The 24,797-nt window shown below is 44.7% G+C and overlaps 1 long non-coding RNA gene across 1 annotated transcript in view; it reads right to left on the minus strand.

Moving 5' to 3' along the window:
• Nucleotides 1-743, minus strand: part of LOC138802893 (uncharacterized) — a 69,082-nt gene extending 68,339 nt beyond the window's left edge. The window contains exon 1 of the long non-coding RNA XR_011364825.1: nucleotides 629-743. This is a non-coding gene — a long non-coding RNA (uncharacterized lncRNA). The remainder of the gene's footprint in view (nucleotides 1-628) is intronic.
• Nucleotides 744-24,797: the final 24,054 nt, after the last annotated feature.

A 24,797-nucleotide genomic window follows, 5' to 3' on the forward strand; every position in this document is an offset into this window, starting at 1 on the left:
CGTCAGGTAGACAGGAGAATAGAAAAAGCACAGCTACTTCCTTGCAAAAATAGCACCACCCCTGTCCTCAGGTTGTATGCAGTATTACAATTCGGCTCCATTCACTTTAATAGAACTAAGCTGCCCAAACTGAGGACAGGGGTGGTGCTGTTTACAGAGGGAGGAGGCCATGTTTTTCTCACCTGGATAACCCCTGCTGTGTTCTCTAGAACTCAACACTACCGGAAATATACATAAAACACAATTCTCATATATTAACGTTACAAAGCCATGATTATGTAGCAGAGCTAAATTTGTTCTTTAACTATATTGGGCTGCACCTGAATATCTTGAGTTAAAATCCACGCTGGATGTTCCTGCAGTCCTATGTAAGACCACAGATGACACACCATTATCAGGAAGGGTCGTACCAAACGTCAAATCCTGTTCTACTACATCTACTAGGCTTAGCTCTGCTGCGTCCGTGCATGATCTTGCAGGGTAAAATTCTGTTTTACGCTGCCTGCTGAACCAGCCGAGCAGAGGGATCAAGAAGAACTTCTTTCCCCCTGACAGTAAGCGTCTCCCTATACAGATCTAATCAGTATATAACTGGAACCTGTCCATTTAAAGCTTTCTCCAAACTAACCTCTGGGGCTATATCCATGGCCGCGATTGTTGACAGTGGCCCCAGCAGTCCTATTTGCAAGCAGAATTTTATAGACGTTGTTCCCTGGGATAAGCTCAGCTGGACCCGTATAGTATTTGTCAGTGGCCTTGAGCTTCTCCTCAGATTTGACGTGAAATAGCAAAAAAAAAAAAAAAAAAAAAAATGAATAAAATTGGAAGGGAATTACCACAAATGGCCTGCAGGTGGCACTATGTTTATAGTTAACTTTTTCCCCATATATCTAATTTATTGATAACTTAACCGTCATTAAAGACCGTACCTGCTCCGCTTTGAAGCTTCTCAGCAAGAATAATCTACCGATAATTAAACTAATATTGTTTCTGAATGTTTTAAATAGAAAAAAAAAAATCTTGCGGAATTAGAAATTCTGCTGGTATTTCCTCTATGCAGAGATGGAGCATCGCAGAGAATGTTATTTCATCAGCCGTGTGCATGATGTTTTTCATTTTTAACCTTCGGCCCTCCAGCAGTTGCAAAACTACAATTCCCATCATTCCTGGACAGCCAATGGCTGTTGGTTAGTGTAGCCATACACCTTTGAAAGATGTCAGCCAAATGTTTGTTCAGCAAACTGCTATATCTCCCCATCTCCCCATTCAGCTTGGCCATGTGTTCTCAATGGAAAGAGGAGGGGTAAGCTGGTGATAGGGAGATCAAGCAGTGGCTTACTTCTCTGAGAGCAAAGGAGGTGGTAGTTAAGTCGGAAGGAACCCATAGGCAGTTTATGCGACTGTTGCTTTAATTGTATTATAACCTTTATTCCTTGAGGGCTCATACCATTCCCCACCAACGCTAACAATTGTTTGAGATATTTTTGAATCACAATTGAAATCTGAATTCTCCACGTGAAGGTTGTTATAAACAGTGACCTATCTGACAAAGAGGTAACACTCACTATTACTATAAGGGTCAGGGGATGAGCAGTCCTTATGGAGACGTTCTTACAACCCCCGATCCTCTGCTCTGAAGCTGCCCAGAGACACAACATAGATGTTGGTTAAGAAATAATAATATTGACAGTTTTTCCAAATACTGGTCATTTATTCATCACATTAGTTAAATTGAATTAAGTTTGGAAAATTATTGGCTGATGGTCAACCAACCAGCAACTTTTTGAGTTGGTCTCTATTTAAGATCACCTTATTTCTATTACATTCTGTGGTCTAAATTTTTTAAAAATTACACCCAGGAGCTCATGTAACTCCTGTGTAGTCTAGAGGTGGCCGTACACCGTCACCAATTATTGGCCAAATGTTTATTCAGCTGACAGCTATCCTTCCCAGTCTCTTCATACACATAAACGTTTAAATTGAGATAATTGGGGTAAGCCACTGCCAGGACCTTTGGCAGTGGCTTGTGTCTCTAAGAACACAAGCTTAAATCCAACATGCCAGAATCTCCTCTAACCCAGTGGGCTCTGCCAACTTTTCACTGCAGTGTTTGGCGACCCTAAATCCCCTTAAAGAGGTTGTCCACCTTAAACTAACTTGTCACCAAACCACAGGATAAGGGACAGGAGAGAGATTGCGGGGGCCCAAGCTTTGTACCCCACGCCAATCTCCAGATCGGCCCCCAGCTCCTTTGTTATGAATACAGCCGCGGCTACGGCACATGACCCACGGTTCTATTTACTCCTTTGGAGCCACCAGAAAGAGCCGTGAGACAATCTGGAGATAGGCAGGAGGTACAGTTGGATCCCCTCGATCTCTTACTTTTCCCCTATGGTGTGGATAGGGGACAAGTTAGTTTAAGGTGGACAGCCTCTTTTAGATTTACTATGGGTGGTTGTAGCCAATCCTTGATACATAATGGTTCTATTGCAATAACTGATTTGACTCGTGAAACTTTTCCTATTGTGTTTAGTTGTGTTCCCATAGAACTGAATAAGGCAATAGGGAAAGTTTTGCATTGACACATTTGTCCCAGTTCCTATTCAGTAAAGTTTAGTGGTAACTGTTGAAACTTTTTGGGACCTATAAGAATTTACAAATCAAAAAATTTTAATAGAACCTGAAAGGCATGTGTTGCCCAGGTTAGTTTTACTGATTAGATCTAGATACTGAAACATGCAACACCATTTTGCCGATCTGTTTTTAACAGCATTTAGTAACCTGCTTTAAGGAGAAGTCTGTCGGGGTGTCATCTTCTGCCAGGTTCCAGGTATGTCACAACCCAACTGAAACGTCACAAGTGGGTGGGATTTAGCCCGCTCAGCCAATCAGTGGCTGCAGCTGTGCCCCGCCCCAGTCACTGACTGGCTGAGCGGGGCATCCGCCAACATAGCCAAAAGGGAGCTGGGAAGCAGGGCCGTTTCTTGGGCCGGCCGGGCCCGGCGACGGCACGGGGCGCCGCCAGCTAGGGGGCGCTAGTGGCTATCCTACGGGACCTCACCCAGCGGGGTAAAAAGCGTGCCAGACAGCCGCCCACTGCGCTCTTTTGCTGCCGCCCCCCCCCCCAGTGTCAACCCCTGCTCTTGATGCAGCCCCCGCCTCCCGACTGCATCCCCCCTGTACTGCGCTCATCACCCGCTTCTGCTGGCGACCGCTCTCATCTGCTGCCGTCCCCGCCGGCCGCAACCTGGCTGCGTCTGCACTCAACTTCTGAGCTTCTGAGCTCAGGCCGCCCAGCATCCCCTGCGCACATCACATGAACAGGCCGCCGCCGCCATTGGACGTCGTCTCTCCCTCCAGCAGGATCCATCCCCGCGGTGACAGGCTGGAGAAGATCCGAAGATAGAGGGACTCGATCCATGCCAAGATTAGGTGAGTATAATTTTATTTTTTTGTACTGGGCCATGCAGGGGACAGTATAACAATAGGGACAGAACACAAGGGGACAGTAGTACAATGGGGACAGCACTGGGGGACAGTATTACTATTGGGACGGAGCACAGGGGGGATTATTACAATGGGGACAGCACTGGGGGACAGTATTACTATTGGGACGGAGCACAGGGGGGATTATTACAATGGGGACAGCACTGGGGGACAGTATTACAATGGGGACAGCACTAGGGGACAGTATTACAATGGGGACAGCACAAGGGACAGTATTACAATGGGGACAGCACAGGGGGACAGTATTACAATGGGGACAGCACAAGGGACAGTATTACAATGGGGACAGTATTACAATGGGGACAGCACAAGGGACAGTATTACAATGGGGACAGCACAAGGGACAGTATTACAATGGGGACAGTACAGGGGGGACAGTATTACAATGGGGACAGCACTGGGGGACAGTCTTACAATGGGGACAGCACAGGGGACGGTATTACAATGGGGACAGCACTGGGGGACGGTATTACAATGGGGACAGCACAGGGGACGGTATTACAATGGGGACAGCACTGGGGGACGGTATTACAATGGGGACAGCACAAGGGACAGTATTACAATGGGGTCAGTATTACAATGGCGACAGCACAGGGGGACAGAGTTACAGTGAAGACAGCACAGGTGACAGTATTACAATGGGGACAGCACTGGGGGACAGTATTACAATGGGGACAGCATTACAATGGGGACAGCACAGGGGATGGTATTACAATGGGGACAGCACAGGGGACAGTATTACACTGGGGACAGCACTGGGGGACAGTATTACAATGGGGACAGCATTACAATGGGGACAGCACAGGGGATGGTATTACAATGGGGACAGCACAGAGGACAGTATTACACTGGGGACAGCACTGGGGGACAGTATTACAATGGGGACAGCACAGAGGACAGTATTACACTGGGGACAGCACTGGGGGACAGTATTACAATGGGGACAGCACAGGGGACAGTACTACAATGAGGACAGAGCACAGGGGGACGGTATTACAATGGGGACAACACAAGGGACAGTATTACAATGGGGTCAGTATTACAATGGGGACAGCACAGGGGGACAGAGTTACAGTGGGGACAGCACAGGTGATAGTTTTACAATGGGGACAGCACTGGGGGACAGTATTACAATGGGGACAGCACAGGGGACAGCATTACAATGGGGACAGCACAGGGGACGGTATTACAATGGGGACAGCACTGGGGGACAGCTTTACAATGGGGACAGCACAGGGGACGGTATTACAATGGGGACAGCACTGGGGGACAGTATTACAATGGGGACAGCACAGGGGACAGTACTACAATGAGGACAGAGCACAGGGGGACAGTATTACAATGGGGACAGTATTACAATGGGGACAGCACAGGGGGACAGAGTTACAGTGGGGACAGCACAGGGGACAGTATTACAATGGGGACAGAGCACGGGGGAAAGTATTACAATGGAGACAGGGCTCAGGGGACAGTATTACTATATGAGGACACAGCAGGGGATGCTACATACAGGGGGCAACCCACATACCTACTGACTCTACTGCACATGACACAAAAATGTGGAAGGAAGTTGTTGTAAGTGCGGACCCTAAGATGTTTGTCTGGCAGGTTCAGAAGAGATGAATTGTGGCTGCAAGTAAGGGAGGACTCGTTGACAGCGTAAAGGCCAGGAGGATTGCTAGAAATTCTCCTTTGGTGATAATCGACCCGCGTAAAGTGACATCGATCAGTCGAGGAGCGAAAAATCGCCCAATCCTCGGGTGATCGGTTCTTTTGTGCAGGATTTAAACTCTATAGCTATCGCTGCGCATCTCCCTGTGTAAACAGGAGATTGTGCCTGATAGCAATAGATTTAAATGGCCACACGAACAATACAGTGATCATTCGTGCGACCCGACTGCTCAATTAATTGTGTTGTCTAAAGGCTCTGTAAACAAGTGCCAATGTGTTGGACAGCCAAAGAACTTCTCACATGAAAGGACCCCAAGAGGGAGGCTTTTAGTGACTCAGGTGCTGAGGTGGGGGGTTGTATTATTTATATATTGCTGGTAGATATTAAATGGCCCTTTTACACGGCCTGATGGGAGACAGGAAACAAGTGGCAATCAGCTAAATGGGCAAAGCCTTTACAAGACCTGATGAATTGTACAGCTGGGCTGCACCAAGAATTGCTGGATTATTGGTGGGTCATTTAAATGCATTGTTATCAGTCACACGACCCCCTTTTTAGACAGGGAGATGTGCAGCCGATAATTTACATGGCTGCACAAAAGATTCAATCAGCTGATCGCTGGCCCTTATATACAGGGTGGTTGTTGGGTAAATGGCCATTCCTAGAAACACTCATTACTGATAATTGGTCCATGTAAAAGGACAACCTCCATTGTGTGAAAATTATTTGATAGTTAAGGGGGTGTGGTGGGGGCAGAAAACCTTACCCCTATGGTGGTCTTCTTCATAGTATCCTCATTATTATACATACAGCCAGGTTATCTTCTATCTACCTGATGCATTGTCTGAAGTTCATTATCACGATCGGGATGGAGTTACTGAATGAGTAGTCTATCAGGCTCCAGAATGAAGGACGAATCCCATCAATCACATATCATCTACCAGGCTAATCGTGCACTTTCACACGCTGCCGGCTGTGAAATTCTGGGATCTGTATTGTTGGCGGAGAAACAGCTTACTAGACTAATTCATTATTGATTCATTAATTGGCTGTTAGGATCGTTCAATTGGTAAATTAGGTTTCTGCGCTGGAATCCTACCATTACAGGAGCATTCCTCATAATCAGGCTTCAAGGTATTCCGGAGAAATCAAGGTTGGATTAGGAAGAAAGCCGTACGTCAACCTAGCCGCACACATATCACTGGTCATTGAGAGGAATTTTGGCGAGTACCAACCTCCTCTTCCACCAACCGCTCAACATATACATTCAGCTCAACCCAATGTTAATATGCCAATCTCTAGGGCAGTAGGGATACAAGGCAGACAGTCTTCTTTAGAACTTATCTCTGGCGGCCAAAAGATGCTAAACAAGCTATATTCATTTGGGGCAACCAAGAGGGCGTGCACATGGCGCTCGGGGGGAAAAGGCTTGTGAATTGCCTGGGAGCTGTAGTCCTATACTAGTCACAGTTGAGGTAGCCCAGGCCGCACTGTCATTGTTCTATTAATCCTGAAGGGCATTCATCACCTAGGTTTGTTTTAACTGATTAGATCCAGATACTGAAACATCTTGCCCGATCTGTTTTTAACAGCATTTAGTGACCTACTTTATGGCATACTTCATGGACACAGACACAATGAATATCTTCAGACCCTATCGTTTGTATGGAATACATTTCGAACAATGTTCTGTAATCTGTATTGTACCAGCTGGTGGGCTCTGGTGTTTTGGGGTGCTAATCCCCCCTCCTGACAAAGTTGTAGTGTAGGGGGCCGGATAGAAGTCCTTGCCTATTTAGTACAGTACTCTGCCAGGATGTATGTGAAGTACAATTTGAAGAACTCATACTCACGTTTAGATTTGTGTTATCTGACCGCCTTCTGCCTACACCTTCTCAGGGACCGTCCTGTGAGGTAGTACGAGTCACAAGCATTTGTCTGTGGGTGAAACTAACTAGTGAAAGTTTTCCCAGGTAGTTGAGCGTTGTCAGTAGACAGCGGCTAACTCGCATCTGTGCTCTACTGCAGATCAATCCCTCTTTCTCTCTTTCTAAGGGGGGGGGGGCTGTCCTGAAGTGAAGATCATCGGCGTAGACATGGGTTTTCCTATTTCCCAAGTTACCCCAGCACATAACTGCTGTGGTCTTGCTCTATGGAACTGGAACTAGACTGATCTGACTCTTCTCTGGTCTAGAGACGGAGTATAACAACTGCCCAGGAAGTCTGAAAGCAAAGAGTGTAAACCATGCTTAACCTTCCTACCTGTACTGCAGCTGTCTAACTGCACTAGCTGTGGCATCTGAGTGAACTAGTTTTACCTGGGTGTACAAGGACAAAAGAACCACCCGTAGTGGGACACTAAATATACTGGTCACTTTGTAGCAGACCCCTACTTATCATCACAAACAGAACAGAAAGTCTCAGACTAGTTTTAAGCCTGGGGGGCAGAATGAAAACTGCTAAATTTAAGGGTTATTTTATAATGCATAATAGAAGCTGAAGGTTATGGTTTCCTAGGATCACAACCTGTATGGTGTCTGGCCCAACTGTTTTGGTTTGACCTTGATGATATAACATATAAAAGGCACAACTTTGGGTATAAGTAATCAAGTTCTTCATAATTTAAAGTACAGATTCTTAATCAATCCAACAACAGGATTTGGCTGGAGCTAGGGTAACCAACCAACAGAAAACGAATGAGGGCTCTATTATGTTTTGTGTCTTTCTTTCGTTCTTAAGGTAAAATGCTAACTCTTGGCTCCATAGTTGTCCTAGAAAGCCAAAAAGTCTCTACCCTGTTGCTGAAATTCTCAACCAAGCTTTTAAAGTTCCGTAGCTTGGCAGCCACTAGGACCGAGGCCTAGCCTGAAGACCAGTAAGGTCCTAGAGTGATGCTATGGGGCTCTCACCCTCCTGACCAGGTTATTTTTCTTCACAGGAGCTAGGTCATTCATAAATTATCTTGTATATAACACTAATTCTTGATTTAGAGAGACTTTCAGTATACTTTGAAATTATCATCTTGGTTATTCAAAGGCTACAGCCATATGTACACCATACAGTTACAATGAACGCTATCAATATTCACACATTATGAAGGATGTAGATATTAATGCCAATGGTGGTTCTAAGGGCCCTCTTAAGGCCCTATTCCACGGGCCGACTTGAGGAGCAAACGAGCGCTCGTTTGCTCCTCGTTCCCCGCTCACTGCCGCCGCTATTCCACGCGGCAGCAGCGAGCAGGTGAGTCTGGGGAGGGCCGGGGGAGCTGCGGGGGGGCTGGCCGGGTGATCGCTAGATCGTCTGGGCAGCCCATAGGATACAGCAGCGTCTGCTGCCACCGCTCCTATTCCACGGAGCAACGGTAGCAGATCGTTGCTGTATCAGTTGCTTGTTTTTCAATATGTTGAAAAACAAACGACTGCAACGATCAGCCGACATGAACGATGTCGGCTGATCGTTGCCTTCTATTCCACGGAACGATTATCAGCCGAATACAGCCGATAATCGTTCCGTGGAATAGGGCCTTTACAGGGGATGATTAGTGTCAAGGAGTGTTGCTAGAAATCAGCCTGTGTAAAAGTGTCAACGATCAGATGAGGCCCGGGAAAAAGCCTGATACTCAGCTGATTTTTTGTGTTGTGCTAAAATATATCAATACCAGCCGCACATCTCCCTGTGTAAACAGGAGGCATGCAGCAGACCAAAAGATATTTAAATGGCCGTACAAATGATACAGGGATTGTTCTTGGGTTTGGCAGCGTGATTGATCATGCTTTCTGAAGACACTGCAAACAATCCCGCTGATTGGCACTCGTTTGCTTCCATATATCACTCCATATCGGACCGTCTAAAAGAACCTTAAAGAGGTACTCCGGCCTGGGGTTATTTTAAGTGTATGGCCGGGGAAAGGGTGGAAATAGAGGCCACCGGTCACTTACCTCCCCGTTTTCAGCACCGGGTCCTGGATCGCGACACCATGTTCTCCCGTCCGGCTGCCGCCTCCTGGTGACGTCTCAAGGCAGCTCAGCCATTCAGCGGTCGTAGTGGGGTTCCGCCTTGGGCTGAGCTGCCTTGAGACGTCATGAACGGGGGGGGGGGGTCACGATCTGGGACTTGGCGCTGGAACTGGGGAGGTAGGTGACCGGCGTCCTCTATATCTACCCCTTCCCCAGCCGTACAATAAAAATAACCCCAGCCCAGAATACCCCTTTAACTGTGATAATACTTCATCTGGTAATAATCGTTAGTGAACTTGTTGTCACCAGATCATTCAGTGGTGCAGCCTCAGGCTTCCAACCTAAGACCTTAGATATGGGTTAAAGGTTTTCTTATTCTGAGTATACAGTATAAGGCCTGTTCTATTTTTTTATACTTCCTGTGGTAAGTTTAGTCTTGTCGACATCCTGGTAATATTGGCACCGTGCAGCCATATATTTAGTTGTGGTTAGAATAATTTATTTGCCCTTGTGTACCGTACAGATAACTCATTAGCTTTAACATGTTTATTTTGGATTGCTTCTTAGTCTCTAGGTACGCTACAAGAAAGATGCACAAGTCATAGAATTCATCTGCAGAACAGAAACCCTACACTGCCTCATCTAGGTGTATGCGGTATTACACAGGGTGAGTAAATCTGCCCCTCCTGGAAGATCTATACAGTTCTATGATCGATGGAGTTTGCCTCTTGTACCAGGTTCTTGTACAGACATGGCAGCTCATTGACTGTAATATAAAACTCTAAAATTGTTCTTTTACATAGGCAAATAGCTGCCCAATACGTGTACCGATTGACTATGTACAAGTTGATTGACGCTTGTTAAAAAGACTCTTCCATTGCTGTAAATTATGATTTATGGTTCCATACAATCCAGGCGAGCAAAATTGGCAATACAGTTGCCATCACCGTACAGCACTTGAATAATACTAATATACAACATAAAGTTCTTGAATAAATGCCACATACTAGCCAAACAAACACCATCACTATACGTCCTTCCCACCTCGCCACGGAAAAGTCAAAGATCTACGCCATTTCTGTGGCGTACGCCGGGGCGCATCATGATAAATGTGCCCCAATGCCTTTCCATGAGGTACACCACCCAGATTACACAAAAGCTCACTTATTTGTCTTTAATGGAAACCCTTTTATAAATAAGCAAAGACTTTAAGCAAGTACCATAAGTGACCGAATAGATGGCACTTTGAAAAAAAAAAAAAAAAAAAACGCTATCCCCTGGCTGTCCTTTGCACCAGAACATGTGTCCTTTATTGGACATATTCCCTGCTTCTATACATCTATGTGTCTGTGGTGGGTATCAAACAGCAGGAAATCTGTTCCATTGGATGATCCTTTAATTGAACGCATTCAAATTTTCTGTGTGGGTAAAATACATTTATGAGTCACATATGTTCTATAATAATCACAACGCTGTGTCTATGGCCAGATATAGAACTTAACTTCTTAGTACCAATAGGAAGGGATCTACTATAGACTCAATTAGGAGAAGACGGCACCTGTAGTCACTGGATGTAACTGCACTGTGATCACTGATACAGTCTGCAGATTGCATAAAGAGCGGGTATCTATGTTTTAGAGATGAGTGACCTTCGAGTACATTCAGGTTCATCCAAACTCAACTCTCAGCATATAATTACCAAAATAACTTGGAATCAGCCTCAAGCCTGTCAGAAAACATGGATACAGTCTATAGCCTATGTTGTAGGACTCCCTAGGGTTGCATCCAGGTTCGTCAGCCACAACTAATCAAATGCTGAGAGTTTGGGTTTGGACGAACCTGAATATACTTGAAGGTTGGTCACCTCTACTATCTATATATGTATGAGTGGTAATGATACAGGGCATGGTGTGGTGGTATATATCCCTGACAACATGGGTCTCTGTATTGTTCGACAATATGGAGGTAATATTTTATCATTGCATGGCAGTAGTGTTTGGTTCTGGTGTAGCGGTATTATTTTATAACTAAGAGATGAGTGCCACAGTGAAATCCCTGCTTAAGGCTCCAGCAAGTATACGTCTAGACCTGAATCCGTCAATGGATCAGAATGAAGTTGACAGCAGATATCCACCAAATTTCGAGAGGTTCTTCATCTCTAGTCCCGGGGGGAATATGTAATTATGGGCCTATAGATTTTTGTGGTTGCCATACTCCGGTGTCTTCAGCATGGATCCACCATACAGCCGTGTACATGAGGCATTAATAATACTCCCAATCTCTAACAACTCCCATCATTTCCAGCAAGAACAGTCAGACCATGATAGCCATGATATACGGTTTATGTTTTTCACCAGCCTATTAGATATACAGCATAAGACCACCCCTCCTATCCACCAGATTCTCCTTTCCATATTTGCCCCTCTAGATGTCCTTTCTTCCCTGTAATATTGCAGGGTGGTCTCATAAAGGTCCCCCCACATTTACAGTGTTCCCATAGCTGACATAGTGACGCCTCCAGGATATCTCTACTGATCCGCGAGTGGTAAGACGTATCTGTCAGGACAATATATCTGCAGACGGCGGTGTAATTTATGCACGTGCCCTTCACCATCGCACACTGTTTGCATTAGCAGGGGACTCATTTACACAGGTTCTAGCTGCGCGCTCAGCCCCCGACTCCAATTCTCCCGCTCATCGGTAGCTGTACAATCTGGTTACCATGATATGTAGCTGCACAGAGCGGCAAAACCAAGAACACATCAAGATCATATATGTTACAGCTGGTTTATTTTTTTATATTGCTCCTAAATATTGCTCCTAAGTATTATAGAAAGAGGTTAAAGGGGTTATCAAGGCTTGCAAAAACATGGCCGCTTTATTCATGAAACAGCGCCACTCTTTTCCTCAGTTTGGTTGTGGTATTGCAGCTTAGTTCCGTTGAAGTGAATAGACTGAATTGTAATACAACAATCATCCTGAGGACAGGGGAGGCGCTGTTTATGTAAGAAGCTGTGTTTTTTCTAATCTTGAAAAATCCCTGTAATGCTCAATTTTTAATGAATCTTAATAACAATCAGGCTTTAGAGTCCTGCTTCAATATACTGAAACATTGTGTTTATGTGCTTTACCCTTACTTGCAGAAAAACCACATAGATTTAGGGTAAATCATGTGCGGTTACTGCACTCTCACCTATATGACCCTAAACACGTGAACCTGTCATTTCAGGTTACTTTTCAGGATAAGCCATGTGTACACAAGGAGTAGCACTATTGGTCATCTGACCATTATACAACTTGTATATGGCATTTTACGCCAGTTTTCCCTCTTTGCAGACTTCATCTTTAATTTTCAGTTGTCCCTGAACTAATAGGTGGAGCATAGCCTCTATGATATCGCTCATACTTAGACCTGAGGATTCGTCTCTTCTATGATGCTATATACACCCTAAGAAGCAGCAGCATGGATGACATTATGGAGCCGTTCTGAGCAGTCTAAGCTGTGCAAAAAGCACTGGAGTGATGTAATGGTATGTTCACACTGAGCAAATACGGCAGAATTCCGCCAGTCTCAGTGTCCCGATGTGAGTGAATGAGAGGGCACACGCTCCTCCTCTGCCGTCGCTCTCCGCTCAAATAAATGACATGTCACTTCTTTGAGCGGAGATTGGCAGCTGCGGAGGAGCGCGCACTCTCCCATAGACGGGCTATGGCACACTGAGACAGGTGGGATTCCGCTGCGGAATTCCGCCTGTTTTAGTCAGTGTGAACATACCCTAATACTTACTGTAAGCACTTTTGTACACTCTGCAGTCTCTTTATAAACTTAAAGGGGTTATCCAGTGCTACAAAAACATGGCCACTTCCCCCCTCTCTTGTCTCCAGTTCAGGTGTGGTTTGCAGTTAAGCTCCATTTACTTCAATGGAACGGAGTTTGAAACCCCACCCAATCTGGAGACAAGAGAGGGGGAAAAGTGGCCGTGTTTTTGTAGTGCTGGATAACCCCTTTAATCCCCTTCCATTCTCCCTCTTTAGCCCTCTCCTCTCCATAGGGGCATCATGTAATCTGATCCCTCAGTAAAACGCTATTCACTTTTGTTGAAACAAGACAGAAATGGGGGTAGGGATGCTTTGTGAAGAAGCAAACTTGGGCACCAGGGCCGCACATCACTGCCATCTCTTCAACCCATTATGATACCTAGTCCAGACTGTGCTACGGACTTTACACAGACCAGCAGTTGTGCAGCCATCTTGAACAGACTGGAAACAGATGCCAAAGCCTGTTTCCACTACAGATGTAGCAGCACTGAGTTTGTCATTTAACTTTCCGTACCTCATCGAACCTAAATGAACGTAATAAAAGTCGGTTTCTGCCCGCAGCCCTGTGTATGTCCACCTCATTGAGCTGTGCTAAGTGACAAACCCAATCTGCTGCATCTGTATGTGATAATATTAGAGAGGCACCGGCATTGAGCATTTCCTCAGTGTTGCTTTGTTACAGATGTATGGAGAGCGGTTTTGTCTCTAGTCAGCGGTACAGAACATGCTGCTTCTTTATGCACGGAATATAATTATAGCCTTTTCTGCATTGACAGAGAGCAAACCCTGTCGTCCGAGCCCATCTCCCACTGCCGGCTGGAGTGCATGAGGTGCCATGTCTGCTGGCAGCCCTCTCCCTCTCTTTTCTGCTCCGCTTTGTGTTAAGCTCCCTTTCAGCTGAGATGGCAGAGCCTGGGTGTTCTGCGCTGGTAATAATTGCTGTAGTCTAGACAGTGTCTGGTATGAAGCTGAAGGAATCAAAGAGGCCCCTCGCTCTCCGCACTCCTCGTCCTCCGCTCTGTACCCCGCTCCCATCCCCGCTACCTTAGGCCTCATACACACTGGCGGTACAATGGTGTGTGCTTATCTGGTACCTCAAACCTATTGGCGTCATCGCTTCTTTATACTTCACTCCATAAGATAGATAGATAGATAGATAGATAGATAGATAGATAGATAGATAGATAGATAGATAGATAGATAGATAGATAGATAAACGCTCTGATCACATGTGAACCGTCCCACAACCCTTCTCCCTAACTTTATTCTCCGCCACAGTATACACTGGATATAATAATTGCTTAATTTATATAGCGCCAACATATTCTGCAGCACTGTACCTTCAATAATTGAAGGCCGAGCGCTGGCTGCGGCTTATCTCTCCCAGAACAAAGGGGTCCAGATGTTATTTTTTTTTTTTTTTCTTTTTTTTTCTTATCACGCTCAACCCCTATATCCACTGACAGACTAAAGTGTAAGGTGTCTTTGTCATTTAACAATGTTGAAGATTGCATAACAGGAAACATTTAGGGTAGCTTCACACCTACCGTATCGCAGCTGATTTTCTGCTGCGATTCCACAGCAGATCTGCAGCAGATTTGACTAAATGAATGAACACAGCATTAAATCTGCACTGCAAAATCTGCTGCAGATCTGCTGTGGATCCGCAGCAGAAAATCAGCTGCGATGCAGTACGTATGAAGCTACCCTTAGTATATTTTTTGCCACCCAACTTTTCTTAAGCCCTGATTACAATTGGCATGCTATATGATAACTAGACAACTTTTCCAGGGTCCTAAACAAGAACATTTCCTAGCTATGCAGTCATTTAGGGGATATATTTCACACAAGTATTTGAAAACCAATGTACTTGCAGGTATATAGGTTGTCACCCAGCTTTTCCAGGGTGCTGAAAGAGAAATGTTCGGGGATGTTTATAACTAAGTAGATTGTATGACCCCCTTACCTAGGGAAGGCAAGAATACTAGATGCCACCCAGCTTTTCCAGTGGCTTGAATGAGAATGTCAAAGAGTAATATTGTGTTTGTGAATAATTAAAGGGGTACTCCAGCTACATGTTTTTGTTTCTTCTTTCAAATTGACAAACTGATTTGTCCAGAGCAGTATCAAATCCCCATAGAAAACCTTTCCTGCTTTGGACAGTTCCTGTCACAGACGGAGGTGGCAGCAGAGAGCGCTGTGTCAGACTGGAAAGAATACACCACTTCCTGCAGATCATACAGCAGCTGATAAGTACTAGAGGACTTAAGATTTTGAAATAGAAATAATTTACAAATCTATATAACTTTCCGACACCTTTTAATTTGAAAGAAGAAACAAAATCACCGCAGTACCCCTTTAAGTAGATTTACTATAGGGCAGTTAGATAACCGCATCTTAGAAGATCGGCGCTCGTTTACTGGGCCTATTCCACGGCCCAACAATTGTTTAGCGTGGGCTGCAGGGACATCGTTACCGATGTCCTTGCAGCCCTTGTTTCATACTTTACCTGTCCAGGCTGCAGGTCCTCTCCGGATCCCCCCTGTCTGAACTGACAGACCGCTCAGCCAATCACTGGCTGCGGCGGTCCAGGCCAGTGATTGGCTGATCGGTCTGTCAGTTCAGACAGGCCTCTTCGAAGCTGCTGCGGCGTGGGACCAGCAGAAGACCTGCAGCCTGGACAGGTAATGTATGATGTTTTGAAATTGTCGGTCGCCGATGATTTTAGGTCTGAACCTCAATGAACGATCAGGCGATGACACGATCATCGGCTGATCGTTCTCTCTATTCCACTGAGCGATAATCGGCCAAATCAGCCGATTATCGCTCCGTGGAATAGGCCCCTCAGTCATGCCAGGTATCTGTCACTGTATAACTAGGTAGATTTGCAGCTCAGGAGTTTGAAAGTCTTTTCACCTTCCTTTGGGGAAATCATAGTAGTAATAATCATTGTCATTGGTCTCTGATATATTCCAAGTCATACAATAATACTGGGCGTGTATCATTGCATTACATGGTAGAGTTGCCATCCTATAATCTTCTCAATATCTGCCCACTTCTCTCCATTTAGCATCCAGGCCCCAGTGCCACCCACTGCTGCCTATGCCTCCTTCATCCAGTCCTCCGCCGCTCTTTGCATTCATTTAGGGACTGACATCCTCTATAGGGAACAGGCTCAGCACTTGGAGGAGGAATGTGGCTTGATGGCTGTCTTGACAGGTCAGGCTTCCCCAGTGCTGTCAAAGGTCATCTCCCTCCCTGGAGTGAAATAGAGACTGGTGCACCTAATCCCTTCCTGTCCATCACTCGGTTCCTCCCTGAGTCAATGTGTACTCCCCACTGAACCTCATTTGTCTGCAGAGCTCCTTTGTCTGTGAACATGGCAGATTTATGTCCGGATCACCTTCTTTGTCTTCCCCCATGTTGCTTAGGATTGATATAAGTTGAACACATTAACACTATTATCTCACCTGTGCAAGCAGAAGAGTTAGATCTATAGACCTGCCGATGTATCTCCTTGTGTTATTCTACAACTTCTATTCGGATATTTCTAAAAAAATAAAATAAAATTCTGTTCCCGGGAAAGCTGAGTGATGATAACTGCATTGGCCGTCCCATATATCAAGCAGGGGCTAACATTCCACTTGAGCGTAGGAATAGACAATAGAAGACATGGTTAGATCTGGCATAACATCTGTTAAAGGGCTTATCCATTTTAGAAAACTCATTTCTTATCAGGAAACTTTGAGGTATTGGGGGGGGGGGGCTTTAGGACCCTCATCTATTATCAAGAACAGAGAGTGACTACAAAGGGCATCTCTCATTCTGGGAGACATGACATATCCATGCTTTATACAGACAGCCTATTGATTTTAATTAGAGTTGTGTAATGCTTCATTCCTCCTGCGGAGGTGCTGTAGGTAGATTGGACTCACCTTGATCCCACATAGATTACAGTTGGTCAATGGATTTTTCAGTAATGTCTACACGTCTATTACTTAAAAAGGAGCATGGCTACAAAGAGCATTTCCCACTTTAGAGGGATGGACAATCTATTGTGAAACTGCAATTCCTATCATCCCTATTCTAACTAAAATAGTGTAATACTTCATTTCCCCTTTGGAGGCACTGTAGTAAAAGTGAACACTTGCTAGTGCCTTCTCTTGCAGATTACAATTGATTGCTGGGGTTGCCGTGATCAATTTTTTGTTAAGACACCCCTCTGCCTGATGAAGGTCCCAATGGAGGGCCGTAACGTGTTGCTTGTTGTGTATCCATTGAGAGTCTATCCATTGTGATGTGACTGCAATGGCTGTGATCCACAAGCACCTCAAAGGTCTCAGTGGTTCAGTTGGGAAACTGTGCCTGGGTTGGTATTGGTGCTAAAGTTTGGATTCCCTGCCTCTTCTTAAGGAGGACAGCAGGAGCACAGCGTCTGGAACAGTGGTGCATGTTATTTACACGTCCACAGTAAAATTGGGCCTGCACTGATTACCTACGTCTATCGGTTGCTCTTTAGGGCCCTATTACACGGGACGATTATCGTGCGAAAAATGGTTATATCGTTCGAATTTAAACGATAATCGTGTAATTGCAGGCAACAATCGAAAAATCGTTCGTATGTCCTTGATCGTTGATTTAGAGCTGAACCTAAAATTATCATTAATCGTGCGCCTATCGTTCACTATAATTCCACATTTGTTCGCTCAAGTTCCGCATTTTTCACTAATCGTCAGTGTAATTGCACATTGTTCATTGTTTTGCTGGGATCAGAAGGAATAAATGATCATAGTAACGATCGCAATAATGATCGTAGTAACGATTGTAACTAACGACCATCGTTTTGTGTAATATGATGAACGATTTCGTAATAACGATCGCATTTGAGAGATAATCGTTCCGTGTAAACACAGCAAACGATCAAGCGACGAGCGAGAAATCGTTCATTCAACATGTTCTCAAATCGTCATTCGTCGTTCGCTAAAAATTAGCAGATCGCTTCGTGTAAACAGTCTTTCAAAGATTCACCCTATGTGAAAGATGGGCTTAAGCGATCTTACAAACCGTCGCAATAACGATTTTTCTTACGAATTTTCAAACGATTTTTCTAACAATTTATTTGTCTAAACGCTAATCGTTATAAAAACCAAATCGTTGCTTCAAAATCGTTAAGCAATCGATTGGGCAGCATGAGTGTAAACGCAGCATAAAGATAAACAATCTAGTTTGCAATTGTTTATCGTTAGTCGTTAATCGTTAAAAATCGCTCCGTGTAATAGGACCTTTAGTCATTGTGCCAGATTTTCAACAACAAAGGACTGTCCAAAGTGTACAACCCCTTTAAGAACAGGCCTTATATGGAGCAATGGAGCATTAGCTTCTGTGCAAGAGTCCACGTTCCATAGAGGCTTCATGTACACCTGAGCCTTCCAGGGAAGTCATGTGACATACCATACATGTTCGGCACAAGCATCGAGAAGATACAGGGTTAATATTGATCCAGTTGTGACATTCATACTTCTATTCCAGGCGTAGCCAGCGATCTCCGGCAGCATTCTTTCCCATCCTCCAAGTTATTTTTCCCTTCTTTCATCCATTTCTACAGAAATATCCTGCATGTCCTTTAGGACTGAAATAAAATACAGGACACTGTGTTAATAGCATGCACGTGTATCATTTCTCCACACTGTGTTACCCTATGGGGATCCTAGAAACATACCCGTTATACCGAGCGTTACTGTTTGGAGAATTATATTGCTGGATGAGGAGAGATCCACTCTTTCCGCTGGTATTTTTAGCCGTATGTACAATTCTCATGTCACCTTGCTGTGATTGTGAAGGTCTTTGCTCGCTCTTCTAAGCTGGTAGCCTGTAAAATATTGACCCATAAGATCCAATCTAAGGACTCATTTACAATACATAGATGGCGTTCAGAGATACTGTAGGACTGGTTCAATACAGAGGTATAAGGGGGGCCTGCTTTGTAGTTTAAGGCTATGTTCACACTGCGTACGAGTCCGGCCGCATTTCGTATGCCGCCGTACATGTGCGGCTGAAACTACGGGCGTGGGAAAAATAGACATGCGGCCGGATGCGTACGAACTGCGAACATACGCCCGTAGTACAGTTATACTTCCCTAGCTTGTTTCAAAGCGATCTGAGGCAGGTCATTTACTTGGAAATCTTCGCCCAGCCCCGTAAACCACACAGAACCTTTTGGATCGAAAAATCAAATTCAATTTGGCTAAAATAAGTACTTTGTACGGGACCGCATGGAAATCCACGGCCGTGAGTTTCAACATTTCCGTCCTCAAACAATGGTCGTGTTCATTTTTCACGTCGCTGTATACGATCCGGCCGTAAGCTCATATGTAGTGTGCATTGTGCAGGCCTATATCGTATACTTTCAAGCAAACACATCAACCTCAAAACTACGTGCATATATTCGCGGTTCGCACTACGGCCGGAAACATACGCAGTGTGAACATAGCCTAATATAGTATTGGGGAGAGCTTCAAAGCTGAATCCAACCACTGACCTCCATTTGTCATCAAGTCATGGGCTCAAAATCAGAGCTCACTGGTACCATGAATCCCATCCACTATTTACTGATTTCAAGAACAGATAGAGGCTATCATAATGGTTGGTGGTTCGCCCATCTGTCTCCATTGCCCTTTGACTCCTTCCATTGGTAAGATATAGACTAAATCTTGTAATTGCTCAATAATAATGAGCCAATAGCTCCAACAGGGAGTAATGGTCTCCTAGTCTTAATTAACATTGGGCTAAAGGTCCCCATACACCTTAGACTTTGGTTGGCCGTACCCACCACTCGTGACAGGTTTGGCCATCAGTCTAACGTGTAATGTAATGACCACTGACAGATGTTGGTGGTGATAGGGGTTGGGCATGATGGAAAATCACTGCTAGATTCCCTTGTTTCAGAAGAGGCTTACCCCTCCCCATAGGGTACACAGGAACGCTCGGCTGTGCTGTGGGAAGGATGTACAATGAGCATGAGAAATAACTGATGGCCAGATGATCGTTCAGCCATCATTTATTGAAGGTTTATGGGCTTGGAGGACCTACACCTTTCACTGAACATCCATATTTACTACCATGACTGTAGCGGACAACTCATATTTCTACCATATCCACGGGATGTACTATTATAGATCTGTTAAATATCTACTGGATCCAGAAATGGCTAGAAATCTTGCTCTTCTCATCTTCTAGCCTAAATGGATCTTCCTCCATGGTCTAAAAGACCACAAAGAGGCTTTTATGATCAGTTTCTTCTAAAATCCCAAGTGCTATGTTACATACTATTTCCATATATGAATATATAACACTGGACGTCATACTGGGAAATTGCTTGCTATAAGAGCCAATATGGAGCTCTGGTGGGGGACTTGGCGGATAATATTGGTTTCCTGATAACAGCAGGTGTCGGAGCACTGTGCTACCATGCTGTAGAGAGGAAATTAGATTGCTCTCGTGGATTTCTCTCTCAGAGGATCCTGTAATTCGATATATGTTGTCAAACAGAGACAAAAAGATTATTGAACAATTCGCTATGTTTGGATATTGTAGTTTATAGGAATACCCCATCTTGTAGAGAGTTTCAGAAAAAATACCGAATGTGGAGTCATACATGCACCCCAGTGTACTGGAGAATCCTGGGTGCAGGGTTTGACTTATTAATGGCACCCCAAGAAACAGCAGAAGACACCACCATTTGGAGGTGACTCTCAAGCCCATCACTGCCCACTAGGGTCTATTCCCTATGGGCTCCCCCACATATACCCTATTAAATCTGGAGCAAACAGATTTGAGAGTATTTGATGGTAGCTGAGATAACTTGGCCTCTGTACTGTACCGTCCAGGGGTAAGGTTCAAAGGACCTTTGGACAGATCTAGGAACCGTTCTTAGCTGGCTTCAGGCCAGGCCTAGATACCTGTCTGTAAGGCTTCCTTGATGTGAGACCCACTGGTTGCCAATGACTACAAACACTTTTCCACACAAGCATAGTAACTCACTTTACGCTATCAGCCATTAAAGCACTGTATCAGACTGGACTGGACTGGAAGTGCCTATGTCAAGTTAGCTATCAGTAAAGCGTTATTGTTGCTTCACCTCCCTCCTCGCCTCCCTGTTGTCTGGTTTATTCTGCACCTGACAAACATCAAGATAGTCTCTCTTATCTTGTCATCGTACAAGACAGCAGTATAAGGGGTTGGCACTGGGGGAACCAAATGGTCCACTCCATCAACCACCAATTAACACCAACAAAAACAAAAATAGCAGACCCTACAAAAGAGAGGGATTACAAAGGGAAGCACCAGAGAGCGGTTTGTGCTCTCCTGCAGAAGCCCTCGAACCCACCAGTGACCGTGACAAGTAAGTGTAAGAGAAAGGGTTGTGGTGCGGAACAAGGCCCAGCTGTTGGGATGTTGTTCTCCGCCATAAATTTTTACATTTTAATTTAATTTTCTATTTCTGTAGGACCCTGAGGACTGGCAATAGAACCACAATGAGACCGGATTCTGTGGCTCTAATACGAACCCTTAATGTGGTGAAGAGAAAGTGGCCTCAGTCTAAATCTGATGCCATACTGAAAGAGTTTTACTGTAAGGACAAAAAGTTGTAAAATATTATATAAAACCCAATAAGTTGCAGACAACAAGAAGCGTAATAAGAGTGTGACCGGCAGAATCACACTTCTGATTTACAGATATAATTTGCTTGTAAAATAATTTCAGGATAAGATAAAATGGCAGCAAATATCGGGTGCAGTTTTGCTGTACAAACCTCAATGAGTATAAAGGTCACTGTATGTTCAGGAGAAGTTCCTACAGGAGACGCTAGAAACTAACATTTAAATTAAAGTTCATAGAAGCTAAAAACAGATAAAGTGTTCACAGTGTAATATAACCAATAGCTATAATTTATTACTCTCCACTACAGACTAATAATGAAGTTTGTTCCAACCATGGATGGCCTTTAGCTTGTATGTTGCCCTGTGCAGTACCTTCTACTCATACCCCTTAAAGTGGATCCTATATAGTGTCCGAATAATACAATGATTATTGTACAAGTAAAGGCCCTTTTACACTGAGTGATAATCTGACCAATAAGGCCGATTCAGCAGATTATCGCTCTCTGTAATAAAAACAACAATCAGCCAAATAAACGATCATCGGTTGATCCTTGTCTTTCAACATGTGTCGAGAGGTAAGTAAAAAACTTTTTTATTTTCGATATACAGTAAGGGCTACATGGACCTCGATAATCGAGCCGTGTAATAGGTTCTGTGTGAGTGCCGGAATATCAGGCCGTGTAATCCAGCCCTGACCCTGCTTTATAGTGTCTGATTGCCACCGCCAAATAGTGCACTAATCACATTTTTTTAATAATCTTGGGAATGTGGCTAGATCTAGTACAGATTCCTTCCAACAGATTTAGGCAATGTGGGATCGGCGGAGCAATTCTACAATGCTCAGATGATCGGGTAAGTGATAACCTTTTTGCAGCAAGAGATATATGCTCTACGCTGCTGCACAAGTCATACTGTTGAAATGTCTGCTATGGTTCCAACAAGATCAGTTTGCCAAAAATGAAGCAAAGAAATCTTTTTTAGTCCATAACACTATACTCGAGACTCCCTTATTGTATGAGGTGAGCATTCCCTCTTTATCTTGCTCCTGCACATTTCCTCTTCTACTTGTTCCTTCACATTCCCTCTTCTACTTGTTCCTTCACATTTCCTCTTCTACTTGTTCCTGCATATCCCCCCTTTTTCTAACTTCTTCATATTCACCCTTATTCTTGTTCCTGCATATTCCCCTCTTCTTCTTTCTCCTTCACCTCCCCCCCTTCTTCTTGCTCCTTCACTTTCCCTCTTCTTCTTTTTGCTCCTTCACATTCCCTCTTCTTCTTGCTCCTTCACATTCCCTCTTCTTCTTGCTCCTTCACTTTCCCTCTTCTTCTTTTTGCTCCTTCACATTCCCTCTTCTTGCTCCTTCACATTCCCCTTCTTCTTGTTCCTTCACATTCCCTCTTCCTGTTACTTCACATTCCCTCTTCCTGTTACTTCACATTCCCCTTCTTCTTGTTCCTTCACATTCTTCTTCTTCTTGCTCCTTCACATTCCCTCTATTTGCTCCTTCACATACCCCTTCTTCTTGCTCCCTCACATACCCCTTCTTATTGCTCCTTCACATTCCCTCTTCTCCTTGCTCCTTCACATTCCTTCTATTTGCTCCTTCACATTCCCTCTTCTTCTTGCTCCTTCACATTCCCTCTATTTGCTCCTTCACATTCCCTCTTCTTGCTCCTTCATATTCCCTCTATTTGCTCCTTCGCATACCCCTTCTTCTTGCTCCTTTACATTCCCTCTATATGCTCTTTCACATTCTCTCTTCTTCTTGCTCCTTCACGTTCCCTCTTCTTCTTGCTCCTTCACATTCTCTCTTCTTCTTGCTCCTTCACATACCCCTTCTTCTTGCTCCTTCACATACCCCTTCTTCTTGCTCCTTCACATTACCTCTATTTGCTCCTTCACATTCCCTCTTCTTCTTGCTCCTTCACATACCCCTTCTTATTGCTCCTTCACATACCCCTTCTTATTGCTCCTTCACATACCCCTTCTTCTTGCTCCTTCACATTCCCCCTTCTTATTGCTCCTTCATATTCCCTTTATATGCTCCTTCACATTCCCCCTTCTTCTTGCTCCTTCACATTCCCCCTTCTTCTTGCTCCTTCACATTCCCCCTTCTTCTTGCTCCTTCACATTCCTTCTATATGCTCCTTCACATTCCCCCTTCTTCTTGCTCCTTCACATTCCCTCTATTTGCTCCTTCACGTTCCCTCTTCTTCTTGCTCCTTCACGTTCCCTCTTCTTCTTGCTCCTTCACATTCCCTCTTCTTCTTGCTCCTTCACATTCCCCCTTCTTCTTGCTCCTTCACATTCCCTCTTCTTCTTGCTCCTTCACATTCCCTCTTCTTCTTGCTCCTTCACGTTCCCTCTTCTTCTTGCTCCGTCACGTTCCCTCTTCTTCTTGCTCCTTCTCGTTTCCTCTGCTTCTTGCTCCTTCACGTTCCCTCTTCTTCTTGCTCCTTCACGTTCCCGCTTCTTCTTGCTTCTTCACGTTCCCTCTTCTTCTTGCTCCTTCACATTCCCTCTTCTTGCTCCTTCACATTCCCTCTTCTTCTTGCTCCTTCACATTCCCTCTTCTTCTTGCTCCTTCACGTTCCCTCTTCTTCTTGCTCCTTCACGTTCCCTCTATTTGCTCCTTCACATTCCCTCTTCTTCTTGCTCCTTCACATTCCCTCTTCTTCTTGCTCCTTCACATTCCCTCTTCTTCTTGCTCCGTCACGTTCCCTCTTCTTCTTGCTCCTTCTCGTTCCCTCTGCTTCTTGCTCCTTCACGTTCCCTCTTCTTCTTGCTCCTTCACGTTCCCGCTTCTTCTTGCTCCTTCACGTTCCCGCTTCTTCTTGCTCCTTCACGTTCCCGCTTCTTCTTGCTCCTTCACGTTCCCTCTTCTTCTTGCTCCTTCACGTTCCCTCTTCTTCTTGCTCCTTCACATTCCCTCTTCTTCTTGCTCCTTCACGTTCCCTCTTCTTCTTGCTCCTTCACATTCCCTCTTCTTCTTGCTCCTTCACATTCCCTCTTCTTCTTGCTCCTTCACGTTCCCTCTTCTTCTTGCTCCTTCACATTCCCTCTTCTTCTTGCTCCTTCACATTCCCTCTTCTTCTTGCTCCTTCACGTTCCCTCTTCTTCTTGCTCCTTCACGTTCCCTCTTCTTCTTGCTCCTTCACGTTCCCTCTTCTTCTTGCT

Source organism: Dendropsophus ebraccatus, chromosome 10 (assembly GCF_027789765.1).
Source record: "Dendropsophus ebraccatus isolate aDenEbr1 chromosome 10, aDenEbr1.pat, whole genome shotgun sequence".
NCBI lineage: Eukaryota > Metazoa > Chordata > Amphibia > Anura > Hylidae > Dendropsophus > Dendropsophus ebraccatus.